Raw genomic sequence first — 20,203 nt, 5'->3', positions numbered from 1 at the left:
CAAAATGTAAGTTTTCTTCATCGCATGAGTGATTTGTATAAGAACAATGAGATGAGAGAGCTCTTACCAGCAGGGTCACATATAAGAAAAGGTCTATGGACCAAACTAGAGTGCTTTAGGGGTCTCCAAAGTCATCAAATGGGGACATATTTTGTGCCTTGAACTTTCCTTTTTTGCATATAGATCTGAGAGACCTAAGAGATAAAAAGGAGACTCAGAGATAGCTTTACGGCTAATAGAGATATGGGGACACAAGGACAGGTGGCCAGTGTCATATGAGGTTGGTATTTCCATAAGAAGCAGATAGATCCTAATTTGCACATGGGGAAGGAAAAAATATGAATCAGTTTGTATAGCAGCAAATAAGCCATGTTATCATTTTTGAGGTTTGGACAGGTGTAGGATAATGTACACGTTTGTCTTGCATTTCCCCAAAGTGACCTCCCATCATCAATCCTGTCTATAATTCTTATTTCTTGTATCAAGAATACTGATATATTGAGAATTTTTCTGGTCTTCTAGACATAGTCCTCAATTTGGATAATCTCAGACTAGACCTAGACTACAATGTGTGAAACTATGTGGAGAGCTGCCTACAACAGAAACCATAATATAAGGAAGACACAACAGGAAACCAAGAGAAGAGTTTTTTTTTTTTTTAATTATTCCTTCATATTCAAACTTCACAAACAGTGTGAACTTGTACAATACCTCGGAAAGTGAAACTTACAAAAAAAGTGCTGGTAACATTTAAAAAAAAACAACAAAAACCCCAAAAAACAAACATCATTCTTAGCAACATCAATTACTCTTCCACACAAAACAGAAACCTTGTAAAATTTATTTTCGTATTTTTAAGGCGTAATACTTCTGTATAAAGTATATGCAAGAGATAAAACTTCACAGTATTCCAAAATGTCACAATAATAATAATAATATAATAGTATAATGAAGCGCTACAGTTAATTTTTCTTTTTTTGAATGTTTTTTTTTTCCTGTTTAAATAACAAATACAAGTCACAGGTAAATATACGTGAGAAAAATACGAGGCTAATATTAAATGGCAGGTAAGGATACTGTCACTGTAAGAAAAAACTGGCAGGATGTGTGTATTTAGTCTATATTTTAAAGCACTTGATAGAAAAGGCGTATGCAAGGTTTTTCAAAACAATTTTTCTGTTTGTTTGATAACTGACAACAATTTAAGAGTATAATGAGAAAAAAAAAAAAGGAACAAACTCCCTCTCAAAACTATTGACCTGCTCATCCCAAACCATGTATATGTTGATGGATGGATGCGTGTACTCATGTATACATGGATTTGTACGGCACACAGAGTGACACAAGCAGTGTTCCATGCCCACCTGCAAAGATTGGAGGGTATCATCTCTGTAGTCATTCAGCCCAGTTTTCTCTTGCAAAATTAATCTTTCAATTTAAAGCTCTCTCTTTTCCTTGCTCTCCCTTTTTCCAAACTCTTCCCCAATTCCCAGGTCTTTGGTCTGAAAAGACAGTCTGGTTAGAAAAATTGCCCTCCGTTCAAAATTCACTGGGAAATGAAACAAAACAGTGACACCCACATAGACATTGGAAATACCACTTGGACAAATGAGTATGTCTGTGTGTGCATGTGCATGTGTATTTGCGTGTGTATTTTAGGTCTAAATATACAGTGTGTGTGCATGTGTTTTTTTGTGTGTGTACACAGTAGCAATTGCAAAAAAGGGACCATATTCCTTTCCATACTAAGATACAATGTGATAAGAAACATTTCTGTGCAGGAAAAGGGGCTTCTACGAATCTTATCACAACACCGTGGCAGGAAAATCAGGAAATGGGTTCACCTTTCAGCAGTCACCACAGTAAACTTCATTGAGAACACACATGCCAGATGTCTGGTCTGTGCACATGTGTATGTTAACAGCTAGCCATTCAGCCAACAGGTAACAGAAAGACAGCAGATAGAAAAACACGTCAATAAGGTGCTCAAAGAAAAAAGTGGCACCCACTTCTCAAATGGATGGCCACATTAAGGTGCTTCAAAAAAGTTTTTTTTTTTTTCAGTTTTTATTTCAAACATTAAGAGAGTACTGATTTACACATGGTAGTTCTGAGGCAGGCCAAGGGTTTTGAGATTTCTGACATCTTCCACTGAAAAGGGCTTTCACTGTAGTTGTTTTGTTCAGTTTGTTGTGGGTCACTTGAGTTTAAAAATGTTTTTAATAGCCAAAAACTGAAATCAAATTAACATGACTAAAAGAAATAACTGATGAAATGGTATAGAACATTACTGCATTCCCATTGGATCAAGATGGTTTCGCCCATTTTTCCTCTTTCACTAACACTGTTCCTTTTTTCTTTGTTAAATCCATTCCTTATGAACATACAGAAATGACCAAAGTCACTGCAAGTGGCTGTTTTTATTTTTTGTGATCTGTTGCAAGAGTCCAACCTTGTTTCCTCTGCTGCTGTTTGTGTAGCATCTGGTTTTGTAATGAGCATCTGGATTTGTAATGAGCATTTGATTTTGTTATGTGCATGTGTGTATATATGCACATATACACACCTATACATGTATAATATATACACTATATATATGTGGATATATATAGGAAGTGTGTATACATTTATACATCATATAGTGTATATTGTTTCAACTGGAGATAAACTGAACTGGGTTCAGACACTAGCACATGTTTATCTTTCCCTTGCTCCCTCTGTATATTTTAAACAGTCTGGAGCTTTTATTTATTTTTTAAAGTGCATTTTCAATGCAGAATAACTGTAATCCACTGATTCCTTGGAAAACATTTTTGATGAGAAAAATCTGACGGTTCTCAGCCCCAAGCAAGAGAAACCGGGGTTTGGTCGTGCCGGGGGCTGACGTGGCAGTGCCAGGCTTGTGCCTGAGTGATTAGTGAGCATTCTGGACTCCGGGCACCTTAGCAGCGGCAGCAGCACCTTTATGAGAAGGTGGAGATAGAAAAGCAAGAAGGAAGGAAAGTTCAGATGAGGAAGAATGAATTTGTTGTGTGTTTACATATCAGCATTGCTAACTTTGACTGTAATGGGTTTGTGCAGTCCCTGCTTGGCTTCAGTTAAGAGATGCCACCCAGTCCCTTCCCCACCAACTGACACCAACCTCCCCACGGCCCCTGCATGCTCAAACATGACCCATACGTCCCCATTCCCGAGGCTGACTTCTGTGTCAGTTTCCTGTGGGTATGTGAGTGCCAGCATCGAGTAGGAATAAGGCACCAGAGAAATCAAAATGTTACAAAAAGATGCAAAACCCCATTTCAAAGAGCCTCTCCCATTGCTCCATTAAAATATTGCATGTGATACCATTCGTTTGTGTGTACTTAAAGTGTGTCAAATACAGTCTCTGAAAGGAACTCGAGGCCCTTCAGCACCAGAGATCTTTAGGAATGCACCCTTTGTCTAAACACACCCACACCCCCACCCCCATGCCCCACCCCACCCCACAAGCAAAAGCACCAAATCAGGAGAACAAGGCTATTGCCGTTGCTCACCTCATTTTTGATAAAATCAAAGAAGGTTATTAAATAGAATGTGCAGGAGTTGCTCTGAAATCAAACGGATTCAGGCTGTCGTGTATCTTGTTACTTGATGCTTTAAATGTCCAAAGAGTGTCGGGAAGGGGTTGAAATGTTGTGTTTAATGTTTAGGGGGAATGTGCTAAACAAAAGTTACTTCTCAAACGATGCCCAAGTCTTCCACTAACAAAGCAACCTCCTCCATCTTTTTTTTTTTTTTTTTAAGAAAAACATTGTAAAAAGGAAGAGGTTCATCTAACTATAAAAGGAAAAAATGAAGGCACATGATTTTATTCGGTCCCACAATCCTTAGGAAAAATGATATTTTGTAAGCGTGTGTGTGTGTGTGTGTGTGTGTATGTATGCGTGTGCATGTGTATGCGCATGGGAGGCCAAGGAGCCAAGGCAGTAGCCCAAAGGAAATTGGGAAAGGAGAACAAGAGAGAATTCTGAGACAGAGAGAAGAAAGGAGAAAGGAGGAGATGGAGGCCTCTCTTCAGCTTTCTTTCATTGACAGTCTCAAGATTTGGCTGCTTTGGAGTCCAGAAAGGAATTCGTTTGTCTTGGTCTAGAAAGTGCCCCAGTTAAATATCTCCAGTTAATCATGTTACAGCTTTTGGTGTTTCCCTTTTCCCTTCCCTCCAGCCAAATGATTTTTTAAAAAAATATCACAGTTTTTAAAAATTATTTTTTCAATGTTGAAAAAATATGGAAAAGCTATTGAACAGCCTTAGGGCACTCTGCCTCTCCATCTTCACAGTGAGCAGAAGGATGGGTAATCCGCAGAATGACAGATGAGGCGGGCAAGATCCCTTGTGCTCAGTGGGCCCTTGCCCTACCTTCCCGAGGGTGGAGGGGCGCATTCATGCCACCCACGGCCGCTTCTTTCATTTGGATCCCTGCCTTCCGCCCCCACTCCCATCCATGGAATGCAGGCTGCTGAGAAAGGCAGAGCCATTTTAGAGAACGATGACAGTGACAGGAGGTCTCAGAAGCAGAAGGTGGAGGAGATGGGAGGTTCACTCTCCTCGGGCAGTGTTAGCAGTGTGCTCTCTCGGCAGCCTCGTGTCTCGGGGTGGGAAAGCGTGGTTGCCCGCTGAGAGGCTGAAGTCCCACTCACATTGTACTTCATGAGACCTCAACTCTCAGGCTCACCACATTTCTGCCTCTCTTTGTATCAGAGTTGGCCCCTAGTCTCTAGGAAGGCAATGATCCAAGATAGAGAGGCAGAGCCTGGCTGTGTCATACAAAAAAGGGCTACGGACAGCAGGATTTCAGAAACAAATTTAACTTTGGTTTTCCTACTTTTTAAACCATAAAAATTAAAGCAGGGCTTCGGTGGCTTCGATCATCTGACAGCTGTTATATTTTTCTCATTTGGCAAGGCTAAGGCGGGGTAGGGGGGAAGAGAAAAGGGGCTTCCCATAATTGGTTGAAGACACAGGGTGGTAAAATGCTTCCACACTTAAACTCACAGTCCAGTGTTTTTGACATTTCATAAATAGCTTTTTTTTCTCTAAAAAAAAGAATAAAACAAGAACAATCCCTTTACTTACTCATCTGAAACAAAATAAACAGCAGTGGGTACAAACTTCTTCTTGTAACAATTACAAAAAACAACAATATAATCCCAACTTTTAACACGCATCTTGAATCAGTTATTTTTTTTAACCTCAAAACTGCAGCATATCCTTAAGGGCAAACTTTTCGATTAGTTTTTTTCTTTTTTTTTTTTAAATAATGTCTTCACCAAAAAAACAGTCTTGTACCAATAAAATGCATTCAAAAATAGAAAATATTACACAACAAAAATATGTATCCTTCCTTTCCAAAAAAGATTCTTCACAAAAAAATGTAGAAAAAATTCCAACAATTTTTTTCCTCTCCTAAACATTAACTTTCAGTCTAGGGCACAATTATTTATTGATTTAAATGTCTGTTTTTGCATAAAACATGGAAGATGCAAAACATTTACTGTATTAGGATTGTGAAGTTACATCCACTCCCACCCCTAATCTAAAACAAAACCAAACCAGAAAAACCCAGCAAACATTAAACAAATGGTATAGCCAGTTGGCTAGGAAAAATGTCTCTGTTCTTCTTTTACTGTGCATTTATATGAGTTAATTGGCCCTGTTGGAATTGGGGAATGCCGGAGAAGGGAGATCAGGCTGGATTCAAGAGCTTCTTTAGCATATGCCGATGCCAATGAGTCATTTCAAGCCCCCACGTGGTGGGATCGTCCATTCTAAATCCTCACAAGAAGAGAAACATGTGAGGTAGCACATGGGCAGTCCGGAGGTTGACGTGTGCCCATGTGTGTGCTGCACTCATACATCTTTACAAACCACTTTCTCAAGCACAGCACAAATGTATGTCTGTATCTTTGATTTTTAATTTTTTTCTCCAAATGGAGCTCAAGCATGGGATAAAAGGTAATGGAGAGCTCCAGCAGTATAAAGAAGGTTGGGGCTAGCTCCTCCAGAGTCTCTTCCACATTCACCCTGTTCACCATTAGTTGGAATGACAAGATTGCTAATCCCAAAGGAATGCCCCATTGTGTCCACCCGCATTGAACCCAGATACTTTTTATATTGTCAGCATTGTAGCTTAAACTATATATTTTTCCTACTTGATGATAGTTATCTCTCATGTGGGATATAGTCTGTGTGTGTATTCAGTACAAATAGATATTTTTTTCAAGCTTTTCGCCCTCTTGCTTATTTGCTTGCTGGTTTTTTCTTCATGGTTTTTGTTTTGTTTTGTTTCTGACTTTTTAAACAGTGAAATATGTCCAATTTTATTTCCAGTGCATTAAACAAATTTTAAATTAAAAGAAGAAATAAAACTTTTCCCCCATCCTTCTAAAGGAAATGACTGATAAAAGTACAATATAATAAAATCAGGCATTGCCAAAAATAGCATGATGTGCAACCTCAATTACATCAAAGAAAACAAACAGACAAATAAGAATTATAGAACATAAGCATGAAGGAGCCAAGATTACATAATCCCAACTACGTTATGATTGGCAAGCACTGGTTAAAAAATAGGTAAGGCTACTCTTAGATTTCTAACTCAACATAGTGAACCACTGCTCTTCTGTCTTTTCCTTCAACTCTTAATCTTTTACTCACTAGTTCTTTATATCTTTAAAATGAACAAATTTGTTTTTATATTTTTGGTCTACAGTAGAATTACATATTAATAATATAATAAAAAGATATTTCATTAACAGGTTGGTACTGCATCCATGTGGGGACAATAGAAAAAAAATACTCAAATAGACATAGCAAATGGACTCTATTCTTATAAAAATAACCACAAATATAATAGAAATTATAATCAGAGTAACAGATTAAAATGAAAACAGGTGTAGAAAGATATATTTTGGATAGTATAAACTCCTGACAAGCTATGCCCTAGAATTGCAGTCTCTAAACCTTTCCCATGATTTCCACCTTTTCATAGCCTCACTTAAAATTCAAATGAAAATGGAAACAAAATGAAAATACAGAAGACAGGTGGTTTAGCCAGCCAAAGCTTCCAAGTTATCTTAGTTGACCAGTCAAGACCAGTTGGACAGCATTTGAGAAACTGGCTGGACACAGGGGGGCTGCTAATGGTATTTGTTTTTAATTTTGGAAGAGTTCCCAGCCCCACTGATAAAGAGAGAAACCAAGGAACCAAAAAATTTTTCTGGTAACATAAAATGTGTGAGATGAAATATTCTGATAGAGAGGACGTGGTGGTGAGGTGGGAAAGAAGAGAGAGGAGAAATAGGCAAACTGGCACCACCTCCCTTTGTTTTCTTCAACACATTGGTTTTCTCCTCTTTTGGAGCATCCCTTAGGATTAGCTACAGGCCCAATGTCGTCTGAGTAGATTCATGTCAGCTCAGCTGTTGACATTCTTGACATGATATCCAAGCTTACTGGCCTCTCAAAGGGCTGGGTAGCCGGGGGAGGGGAATCCCCATCCCCTGCTGCCCACTGCCCCCAGCCCTTGATGAAGTGTGCAAAGCTGTCATGGTAGGGGCTCTTTATGTTAACTATTCCTAACTGATGTCAACTCACACTGATGGTTCAGTGTGGGGGAAAAAAATGAAGGAAAAGAATTGGTAAGAGTTGAGCTTGGTAACCAACAAGTGTGAAGTTTTTGTCCAGAAAAAAAAAAAAAAAAAGAAGAAGAAGAAAAATAAATGGCATCAGTCAGAAAATACTGCTTTTGGTTTCTCTTAACTTCGAGCTGTCCTTGGTTTTTCTCTCATTTAGTTGCTCCAGTTTAAAGGAGAGTTTAGAATCTAGTGCAAATATCAACAAATCACAGCATTCCAGGAGCAATATCCTATCCTTTCATCCTAAGTGGATACTATCCCTTCAGACCTCCTCAGAAGACTGGGGGCAATGGTCCAGAAAAGCATAACTGAATAAATTATTAATCTAGTACTCACTACAACAAGAAAGGCACTATCACAACAGATCAGCCTCCAAGCATTTTCCTTGCCATGGGCATGGGCATTTCAACCACTCCAACAATCACAACAAAATCCAGACTGTGGCTTTTTTGATACTTAAGTTCATTGGCCAGTTGTCTGACTCCCCCACTAGCCATTGCTCTTGGCTCTGGCCATGCAGAGCCATTATCTGCACTTGTGTACATGCTGCCCTATGTTTCACCAGTGACCCTTGTTTGGTTCTAAATGATTTAGCTCACTCTCTTCCATGGAAGTTTCTTTCTCTCCATCAGTCTCCAGGTCATGACTCTAATAAAGATAGTTTACAGTGTCAAATACTATTATTTATTTTTTCCTACATTTGAACCTCTGATAAAACCCTAAGTCATAAAGACAGTTCAGTACCTCCTTTAATAACAAAGTCTCCTGTGAATACCACTGTGAACAGAAGGAAAACCAAAGTGTCATCCCTTGACTACCAAAGCATATCGCTAGAGCCTGTTGTAGTATTTGAAGATTAAAATCTTTGGTGACAGAACTGGAGTGGGTATGCAAGTTTCAAGGAAGAAGTTTCCCAAAGCCTCAAGAGAAATATCCTAGGACAGTTAATGTGAATATATTTTAAAAGGTCAATGATTTCTTTCTATAGCTTTGGTTTGGTGCAATGTCCTCTCAGGGCTTACCCAATACTACACATTTCTAAGTACCTGTTAAGAACTCTGAATTTAGAGTTTCTTATTAAAAACAGAGATGATGCTTTGAGATTTATAAGGGATTGTTTATGTTAGTTTTGAAAGCTCTTTTTTTAAAAACTTGGAATAGTAGACTTGGACGGATACTAAGGAAGAGAGAGAAAGAGACAGGTATCAATGTTGTAATCTTAGGAAAGAGGCCTCAACTGCGAGTTTTCCAAAGTGATGCCCCCACATGTGATAGTGTTCAGAGAAATTCAACATTAGCTGTTTATATGGGTTGCGATCTTTCCTACTCAACCAGAATCGTCAAAGCTGTCACCTTTGATTCCGGAAGAATCCTTCCGCATCTTCACTCTTGTGTTATTATTCCCCATACAATCTATTGCTTTTCCTGTGATGCAAGATTCTTTTGTTAAGTTACTAAAGAGCTGTCGAACTCTGATTACTTCTAAGATTAAAAAAAGCAATAAAAATAAATTCAACAAGGAAAAGTTAGGGGAAAAAACAACTTCAAAACTAAACATTTAGGCACTATTAAGGTCTTCTGCTTAATAAGGATAGTCTGTGATGGAGCAGCTAGTAGGTTCTGATCAATTCTCCAATCCTGCCTCCAGTTTCAAAGTTGGCCTAGCTTGTTTCAAAATAAACCTTTCACCTCACTAGTTTTCAGTGTTTATTGCACTGTTCCCTCACTGTCATCTTAAAGGACTTTACCACGTGCATGGCCTTCCTCTTTGGTTAGCCTGATCTAGGTTTCACCCAGGGATGGAAAAGCATGCTCAAGCTGAAAGGATATCTCCAATATGGACAAGGTTATGGTTTTGAAAGGAGCATATTCCAATGCCCTCTGCCACACTGAAATGTGCACCAGCAAGGGGGTCTGTGGTGTAGGCCAAGGAAAAGACTCCCACCTCCTATCAGTCAGCTTCCTCAATATTGCAGCTTTTACTGAAAGCCTAGTTGGAAACCACGTTGGGTAAACTTCTTAAATGTCCTCAATTTACCACACTAACTCAGCTTCTTTACAATAAGAAAACAGGTCCTATCAGAATGGCAGTTTCTAGGCTTGATCAAGAGTTGGTGGATTTCACAGATTCTTACCAACCCTGCTAAGACCAAGCATGATGGAAATAACTCTCCATTTTTGTGATGCTCCTAGTTTCATAACTTGCCTCTTTCTTTCCCATACCTAATATACTCTCTCCCAGCACAAGTAAATACATTTCAGTAGTGCAATGCAGTGCAGTCATATTTAGTGCAAAAAAAAAAAAAATAAAATAAAAAAAGCCCCATTATAGACCCAAAGCTCAACCCTAAACAGCTCTTACAAAGGTTACCAGTGCTACAAAAGTGGGAAATTCAGTCTCCACCTCACACTTCTGTGAGTCATCTCTTTTGTTGCCCCTGTTTGTTTCAGCTCAAAGGAAACTAGTATGCACCTATGTATTATTCTGTAAAACATTAAGCCAATAGGCAGAAAACAAAGGGAAGTAGTCGAGTTAAAATCAGGGGTATTATTTAGAGGAGGAAAATAGCTATTTAAAGCAAAGGTCAGTAGTGGTTTTTATTTAATGGTTTTCATCATGTCAAATGGCTCCAATACCAAGGGGAATGGGTACAGAAAAAGATAAAGCTTTCCTGTTTCCCAAAACACAGTCCTAAATTTAACAGTGCTGGGCTCTTAGTTTTGAATAGTGCAATCAGCTATTCCTCGAGGGCTACAGGCAGCAGCCACCTTACATAACATAAATAGGTACACTAGGACCACTCACTTTTCTACATTGACCACTTTTTCCCTCACTTAATTTCTCTCCTATTCACTTTTTTCCTGACTACACATAAATACAAATATACATACACATACACAGAAATTCTCAAGGCCCCTCTCAGAATGATAGATTGAAAACTGGTACAAATAGCTCAATGACACACTCACACAAAAAGTACAATTATTATATATAAAAGTGAATTATTATACCAATATTAAGAGTCTGTATTGTACCTCTTCTTGTGTTATTCTGTAAGAAAAAAAAACATTCATAGTAGGATTTCTTATGGAGCTTACTTCTTTCTTAAGATTAATCTAGAATTAGTTTGGGAGGTGGCAATATTGAGTGATTCTTGAGAAATGATTTGCATTCAACAATGCTCGAGAATCTGTCTCTTCAGTTTGGTTCTTCACTCTCCAAATGGAAATCTGCTTGTCTGCTCATACCCACACACACATATGTTGAAAGTCTCAGGAGAATCAATATGTAGTTTAGAATAGATTATGGGAACAAAGAAGTTTGGCAATAGTGGGATCAGCACATTGAAATTACTTTAAAGCATAAAGTTATCATAGATTTTCTCTATCATGTCAATTTCACACCTTATTTTGCCATGATGAGGATAACTAAGAGATCTCATTTTTATTCTACTCTGAAAACCATAATTCTTTCAACAATATTGCAAAAAATAATTTTAATTAGATATATGCAAATTACGTTTAATTTATATCTCAATAGGCCCCTCAGGAAAGCTGAGGTTCAAGTCAGTGTAAGTAAGGAAGAAGTTTAACTGCTGAAAATACCCTTGAGAATTTTCTCCTACAAATCTACAAGCTGGTTCCAAATCAAGGTTTGTTCCAAAGAGAGCAAGAGTAGAGTAACTAGCCTTGTTTTTCAAAGATCCCTCTAGCTGTGAACATACACAAAGCACCTTAGACTACAACAAAATCTTATCTCAAATTTAAGCTCTTATTTTCTTTTCAGTTATCCCTCTGCACACTCCTCATGTACCCCAGAGAGCAGATTAGGTACAGTAGCAATCAAAGGTTTCTACAATTTTCTCTAAATGGGTGTGATAGCATTAAGAGAAGGCTTTAATCACAAAGAAGTATAGCTATCTTACTAATTCTTAGAACTATAATAACGAGAGATAGGCAAGAATGACAAGGGATGAGGGGTGCTAACTTTTTCTGGTAACCCTGACAATTGGCTTTAGGAATCCAGAACTGTATCAAATTTAGTTCCATCTCATTGTCCTATTAGCTCTGTTCACTTAATTGAAATTCCAATTATTTTAAAGATTGAGCCAAGAACATCAATTACGGCACAAAAGACAGGTTACAAAAAGGTTGTCAGGCTATCTGTAAATTGAGCTGAGTCGAAACAGTATGCTTTCAAATGAAATACAATTTCCTTTTTTATTTTTTTAAGTTTCAAATTTGTTTTTTTTCCTTCTTTCGTGGTGGAGAGGGTATGGATGGGTGAAGTGCTAGCAATGTGGTACCAATCTCCCTCTGTTATTGTCACCTCTAGTGTGCGTGTATGTGTGTGTGTGTTGGGGGGGAGGTTTCTGGCAGGTAGAGAGAAGCAATAGGGAAGCGGATGTTTCTCTATTTTAGACTCATGAACACATACAGTCTCGAAATGAATAGAAAAGAATTACCTACAATTATAAAAATCTCTAGATTGATTTTTGGCATTTTAGCAGCACTCTTCTTTTTTTTCCTGGGTATTCTGCACTAGCTATTAATAAGAAACACCCAAAGAGGAACTTAACTAAAATAATTTATTCTCAGCCTTATTTCAAAAAGGATTTGAGGAGGCAATAAGAATTTGTAGTATAAAATGCATGACCTTCACCTGCAATCAATTTCCATTCTTTGGCCCCAGACCTGTTAGTTTAGGGAAATAGGGTTTCTTTCTCAAGGAATAGTTTTTATTTTAACTATTCTATCCTCAAAGTGCAGAGAGAATTTCTCTCTTCAAAGTTCTCAAGTGCTGTAAGAAGAGGAAGATAAGATTTTCATAGAGAAAAGACTCCTTAAAGGTAGGATGGAAGGCTTTTCTTTCTGAGAGGGAAATGAATATGGTAAGGCCCATAGACAGTATCAAATTAAAGAATAAAAATCTTTTCCTATCTTGAGAAGAAAGAGATAAAGGGAAACAAATAAATCAATACACAAACTTTACTAAAATACACATTCCTCCAGTTTCAGATTTCTAAAAAGTAATAATTATGCTTAAATCAAGGTTTACAGATAGCAAACAACTGTTTTAATGTGTAAAAGTATTATCCCTTTCCTTTGCCATGTTTCACTTTCTTTGAAGGAATTGCATCTATGCACACTTGTCCTAAAGTCCAGTGCAGAAAATAAACTTGTTTGCTACCAGCCTCAATCTCAGAACATTTCCTAAACTATAATTGCAAATTCTATAACTACATATCTGTAAAATGAGATGCATACTTTCTGAAATGCATTTTGGGGGGTGGGGAGATTGGAGGAAGCAAGCTTTTTATGGGGAAAAGAAGAAAAAAAATCCCTTCCTATCCTCCCAAATCTATACTATAGTGTTTCTGACTATTGTTTTGCTGCATTAGTTAACTGTTAGGGCTATTGGTGCTCTTGACAGCTGTCAGCTTGGAAAAACAGGAGGCTCATAAGCAATAAGAAATTCACACCCTGGAGTCTCTGGAATATAAAACAGGATTTATACATTAATCTGAGACTAACACAGAGGTCGTGGTGAGAAATCCTGGGTCTCAGGGTTGGAACTCTTCTTGTGGAAGTAGAAGGAACAGTGTCAAAAAAGGCATCCTGGATTAACTGAACCAAATGGGATCTAGCAGAACAAGAGCCTCTCCTACTCCACATCACACTTTAATTATAGTATCTTAGGATTTAAAAGTGAGTCTTTTATTTTTTTAGAAGCCAATGCCTGAGGAGAAGAGTACTTTAGACAAAGAGTACTTTGAAAAAAGATTCCAGGAATCAGAATGGACAAAGGAAGAGAAGGAGACAGGATTGACTGGGAGAACATTCCAAGTGAGGATCATAGTCCTAAACAATGTAAATATTGGCTTTAAGAAACCTTGGTTTCCTACTAGAGGCACGTCTCAGGAAGGCTTTTGAAATTTCTATATATTTCATTGTTCTCTATGGTGTGAGCTGATATTACAAATTGGTTTGATTAAGATAAAAGCTGGGTCAAGTGTCAAGTCAAATAAGAATACATTTCTGATATTAAATGCTGATTCTGTTTGTCTAAGGGTAAAGCAAGAGCTGAAAGCATACCTCCCGTGCACTCAAAACCAGGTAGTACTCTAAATGTCACAGAATTTGTCTTCCTAAGAGTTGAGAGGCAGTGTGGCATCATGGCAAGAGCACTGGATTAGAAGTCAAGAAAGACTGTTACAAGGTTGTTGTGAAAATGACATTATAATTATCCTGAAAAGGACACACCCAGAATGGTACCAGTATTTTGAGTAATGCTCTGGTGACCAGATAGTTGTAATTCACTGCAATGAGATTTAGCACAATGACCAAATTATATGGCGAGTATTTAGGTTACCAGGAAGTGCACTGCATGACCCTGAAGTATCCATTCAGCCCTATTACTATTTTATTTAAGCATATTAAGTTTATGTTTAAGCAATTTCTGGTTGCAAAACAGATACTTTAAAAGCATTATGGATATTTTCAGCCATTAGTAAATTACTGCTCATAATCAATAATTGTTTTTTCAAAAAAGGCAATAAATAAAGAAATTCTTCCTAATTTCTCCTACAATGTGTTTAAGTGTAAGTGGCTTTACTTGGTTGAGCAAAGCTAAGATTTGAGCTGTTATCAAAATTATTTTGAAATGTTACTCCTTTCTTTAGATTCCTGTAAATCTAGTATCTGATAAACATGTATTTTGGCCAAGTATTAGCAGGAGTTGTCGTCAACACTAATGATTTTTCTTTCACCCTCAGGAATGATCTACTCATATCAAGAATTTTAACACTGTGGTATTTAAAAAAAAAGCAGAAAATATTTTTCTCTTTATCTTTGGCCAAATGCGAAGGTGAGAGGAATTAATGACCTCAGCTAGTACAGTTGACATTTAAAATTGTGACTCAGGTCCTCCCACTCTCAAAAGAATATTGATAACTTTTAAAATCTGAAGCCAAAATGAAGACATGCTTCACTCTGCCTACGAGTCTCAAGTTTATGAACTCACTCATTTCGGTGCTTTTTAACGAAAAAAAAAAAAAAAAGCTTAAAGGAGAAGGTTCAGAATGCAGTAGAGGGAAGGAAGAGAAATGAACAGTTGGAGGTCATAATTATTAGAGTTTTGGGAAGAATAGGTAATTTAAAGTAGTCTTGAAGAGAAACAAGAAATAAAGGGAAAATAATGACGCTGATACAATTTGGGCATTATGTGATTATTGGAGAAGGAACAGTTTCACTAACACTCAATTGCCAATTCTATCTGTCTAGCAGAAATACATTTAGTTGAAAAATTTGGAGATCAGATTAGGAATTTTTCTATTAGACTCAACATTAGCTCCTTCAAAGTGGATAAAACTAGGTAGTTCCTTAATGGAATACCAGGTATCTAACTGGAGCGTTCTGAGGGGAGCCGGGATGATAGGGGAGGGGTGGGGAGGGCTTGCTGGAGGGGCACGGCAGCATGGGCTGGGTTAGAAAATAACAAGCTATTAGGGAAGATGAAAGGAAGGAATTCCTAAATATTCACACTGAGAAGCCTTCATATTGGTCCAGTCTTTTATGTTGAGTTTTATGAAAAGCTGTTTTCATTTTGTCCTGAATGTGGAACATGAGGGGAGCAGACTAGTTTCGGGTACCCAGAACAGATGAAGAGTTTATCCAACCAAGATGTTTTTCAGGCATTGGGCTGAACAGCTGAGGGACGCTGAAGCAGCTCTTGATCTGAAAGTTTTATCTGCAAGTGTTTCTTGTATAGGAAGACAGGATGCCAGATTTCTGAAGGTTCCTACACGGCCTAAAGAAGAAAGGCAACAAATCCCCGCTTTCACAGGCAAATAGAGCTACTGAGGGCCACAGACCCAAGAGCCACCACTCTATGGATTCTTGAGACTAAAAAATGTCTCAGGTAAATATTTTTGAGTTCTATTCCTATTAGCCTCTGTCAATAAAAGATTCTTCAAACTCTGGTTTTAGCTTAAAACAAAAAAAAAAAACTCCTAGGAAAATGAACACTATATTGCCAAGTTGCCTTCAGGGAAATGTTGAAGACTAGTTAAAATAATTGTAAGCATACTGAAAACAGAAAGTAGTCAGTAAAGAACCAGTATTAAAACATATGTTTGAAAATACAGTTGAGACAACTAGGCATTTCACTGTCTTATGCTTCTCAGAAGAGTGGCCCTTTGAAATGCAGCCTGGAATTGTTGGTCAGATCCTGTGGAGGTTAAGCAGCTCCTTGGTCATATTTTTAAAAGCAAATATAGACAGTGACAGTCTTAGAGGGGAAAAAATCACAGATACATTCATATGCACTTCTTTTGTTCTTCAGATATTGAGAGGGTCAGCTAAACAAGATCACTTTAAATATGAACCTCTTTGTATTAGCCACACCAAAAAAAGTTTAAAAAAAAGTTTTCACTTTCCTACATTTGCTAAGTCTGAGCTTAAAAAATTCTAAAGTTGTCTAAAGACAATACTGAAGCTGATAATATAAAAAGCAAACTAGAGCAGTAATAATATTATTGAATGCACCAGATTAACTGCAGCAGGTTGGTGATGGGTGATATATGCAAAGAAATAATATTTCAATCAACTCATGATCATAGGCAGATTCAAAAGTTAAAATGAATATAATGTAATATATATTTCAATATAGAGCTATTATATATAATGTGTATGTTCTAGGTTTCAGAAATACTGCAATGTAGTGTACTGTACTTAAGTAAGCATACTAAATAGTAACTCATTCTTTCACAAAGTCACTAGTGCTATTAATTAAAAAAACAAAACAAAAACAAACTAATTTTTTTTCCAGTAGAAAGAAATATCTATGGTTACAGTCAGAGACTTCTTTTGGATATAGAAAGACAATATACATTTAAAAAATAACAACAACAAAAAAGTTGCAACTGTAAGTAGCCTTACTTAATAGGGGAGAGGGAAAAGTCACCAAAATAGAAGAGGAAAGAAAATGTCCTCTGAATTCTATAAAGAAGAAATAATCTACATGTCATAAAAAATAATGAACCATCTAGTAAAAGAAGGGCATGGGAGTGAGAAAACTGAATCCAACTTTTTCCAGGCCACCAAGACTTCAGAGTCAGCTACGAGAGCCAAGTTCATTCATTCAGTCTGTTGCACTAGAGTGGCATTCCACTTTAATGTTTGAGATGGGCAAGAGCCATCGATTCTTACAGGCTACCAAAAAAATTTCCCCCCATAGTCTATTGGTTTGCTAGACACAGTAAACAACCCACTCCTGGAAAGACTTCGGCAAAGGCCACATTGGTTTCAGGAGACACAGTTTGTGAATGATAGATGACATCCTGCAGAAGCAGGCAGAATTAGGAAGCTTTAGTTTGGGAATAAAATTTACATGTGGGTTTGTGTGTGTGTGCACGTGTGTGTGTGTGTATACACTGGGTTGCATAGAGGAAAGGAATGGAGGCCTTTTAGCCATGGGATGGCCCAGGCTAAAGTTTGTATGGGCCTTGTCAGTTTGGCATTGGTGCCCGCTCCTCCTCCAGGAGACCTGGTGAGGTACCCCAGATTGCTGCTCCCTCTTGTCTGCTTGCCAGTTGAGTACTTCTGTTCTACCTTCTTCTGGAGGAAAACAGCCTGTCCCTGTGGGTTTGCTGTGGATCCAACAAGCTGCCTTTGTTTCTCCCAACTCTGAAATGCTACAAAAAGCAACAGAGTGGGCAGGTGACTGCTTCCTGGGAAGGGAGCCACAAGCCTCGAGCACAATGGTGGGAAGAGGCAACTGTATCTATGCACCAGGACCTCTGCCTGTGTGTGCTTCGTCTGAGAGGCACACATACTCCCAGAGACAATAAATATACACACAAACACACACATGCACACACACACACAAATATATCCAATAGAACTGCAGTTACATGTACTCCACTCCACACAAGCATATTCAAGTTTCTCATGAAAGGGATACATAGAAATTACTGATGGTTGGGCTCCTTCAGAATGCCCTAAAGCCTCCTCACAGATACTGATGCACCTGACTAAGGCAATAGAGCAGAAGCAGATATGCCAGACTTTTAACTCCTGGCTAGAAATTCCAAAATCGGTCTTGCTGTCACTGGGTAATATGAATGTGGAACGGTTTTGTGCTGAGAGCACCTCACACTGTGTGTGCACATGCATAATGTGGGCTCATTTGCAGACATTTTGGACAGCAGCTGTGACATACTGGATGGGTTAAGACCCTTTCATTATTAGAATCTACATATAAATTGCAATGATTTTGCTGGGCAATAACAACTCTTGCAACAGTAGTAGAAACAGATGTCTCCTACGGGGTTAAAAACTCTTTTTTCTGCCTTGGGTGCATCAAAATGCCATTGAGGCACCCTGAACCAAGGAAACCTCTGAATTTGCAAGAGGGCTAGTAGGGACTTTCACACCCTTATTAGGTATCCCAGAAGCCTGGATTCCAATGAGTGTAGCTAGATTTTGCCTACGATACACTGTATAGGGAAAGAAAGTTGGGATTGTTGTCCCTGCTAAGAAACCGTTTACAATTGGCATTCCAGCTACCCCTGATTATGTTTTATAGGATTCACTATTTAGTAAGAGGACATCTATTTTCATTTAGCACTGACCTGCGTCACTCAGATAGAATAGACAGGAATAGCAGCCACTTCCTGAGAATAGCCAGTTACAGATAAGTTTGGTGCTTCCCCAAGAAGTCACTGTTTCCATAGTCCTCAATCATGAATAGGGAATATTTTTGTGACAGTGCAACCATTAAGAAGTAAGAAATGCCCATATCTTCAAAGCCTTCCAATTTCCACGTTTTGTTCTTTTCCCCAGGCTTTCTGACTTAAGGCAATAATTCTATCCTATAAGTAGCTTCTTGTGAAAATACCTTAACTGAGGTCACTTCAGATTTGATTTCAATATGAAAATCTGCAGTTTATGGAACAACAGGCCGGGTTATGGAGGAAAGAAACCACTGGAATGGCAGGTGTTTCAGTCTTTCAGTCAGTGGTGTGGAAAGATGATGTTTCTTGGTTCAAAACAGGGCAAAGTGCCCCCTCATTCAGTAAGGAGGAAATACATGTTCTGAAAAAGAGCTCACGCTGTGCTGCCCTCATTTCCTACCTCTTCAGCCTAAAAAGAATGGAAACAAGCCCTACTATTTCACAACCAGGCCCTGGGTTCTGCTAATGTACACCGCTGACTGTTACAGATTCAGCGTTCAAGAAGAAAAAAATCTTCAAAGACTTAGAAGACTCTCTGGGGTATTTTGGTCAGACTGATCATCTTGATATCCAGTGCTATAGATGATGCTTTGGATTAGTAATTTCCACATTCTGTGTTTACAGGAACACTGAGTCACCACCACAGCCTTTCCTCTTGTGAAGGTTTAAGTGGTGTCAGAAATAGCAACTCTACACAGAAAGCCCTTGGGAATATGAAAATACTCTCTCAAGAGCAAGAGCTCTTCTGTGCCCCCTTTCTGCCTCCATGAGCAGCCTGAGCACCAGAGTAGAGATTGGTTTTGAAAGTTTGCTCCACATAATCTATTTCCTGGGTACCTCAGAGAACAGCCATTTTCCTCATGAAAACACAAAGAGGAGAAAGAGGAAAGCTGCTGTTCCAGTTGGAAAGTTATGTCTAGCCTCAGAAAGCCCGGTGGCTGGGTCAGCTCAAGCACTGCAGGCTTGAGAGGCATTGGGTTGCTTTGCTTTTGCTATGGCATTAGGGAGCCTATTGAAATGCTAGTGCACCCTTCCTTTTGTTTGTCACCAAGTCACATGGTTCTGTCTTTAGTGTCCTATTTTTCTTTTTTTAATTTCTTTTTCTGGGGGACAAAATTGGGCATTTAAATAAAGTTCTTTTCTAGCGAGTAAAGAGGTTTCTCAGAGCCAGAAATCACTCAAAAGAGAGTCTGTCAACCCTACCCATGGAAAAGCCCAGAGATTTCTCTAAATACCTCTTGCCAAACTTCCTAGTTTTGCCATTGGATATTTCTTGGTTTAGCATTGTTTGGTGCTGAATACATTTTGCATTTCTTTTGTTCTTTCATCCAGAGCTTCCATTATCCCTGACTTCAACTCATTACTAAATTAAAGAATTCTTTTAGAAGATTTCTTTTGAGAGTCAGGTCACAACAGAAAGGGCACCCTCCTGTTCTCCTAAATCCCAAGGGCATCTCAGGTTATGTCTGCTCTTCCATTGCACCTTCCTTTTGTTCCCTTTTGCTGCAGCAGCACACTGGCTCTGGCAGAGGCAGACCTGATTTGATTATATGATACCTTTTCTGCAGAATCATATATCCCCTGCTCGCAGCCCCAACTAATCAAACAAAATCTTCTAGAACAACAGAGGAAGGCTCCAGAAGGGGCATATCTAGCGTGAATCCCAGCCAGATCTGCCTCACTGCCCCCTCTCCTAAAGGCAATAGGTGTTGGGAGCATTGTGGAGGAGTTCCCGAAAGGAAGCAACATGAGCCTTTATAGTGTTTTCTTGGGGATCTAAGGGGTTTTACTAG

Source organism: Lemur catta, chromosome 1, assembly GCF_020740605.2.
Source record: "Lemur catta isolate mLemCat1 chromosome 1, mLemCat1.pri, whole genome shotgun sequence".
Classification (NCBI taxonomy): domain Eukaryota; kingdom Metazoa; phylum Chordata; class Mammalia; order Primates; family Lemuridae; genus Lemur; species Lemur catta.
This window is presented reverse-complemented; position numbering follows the sequence as displayed.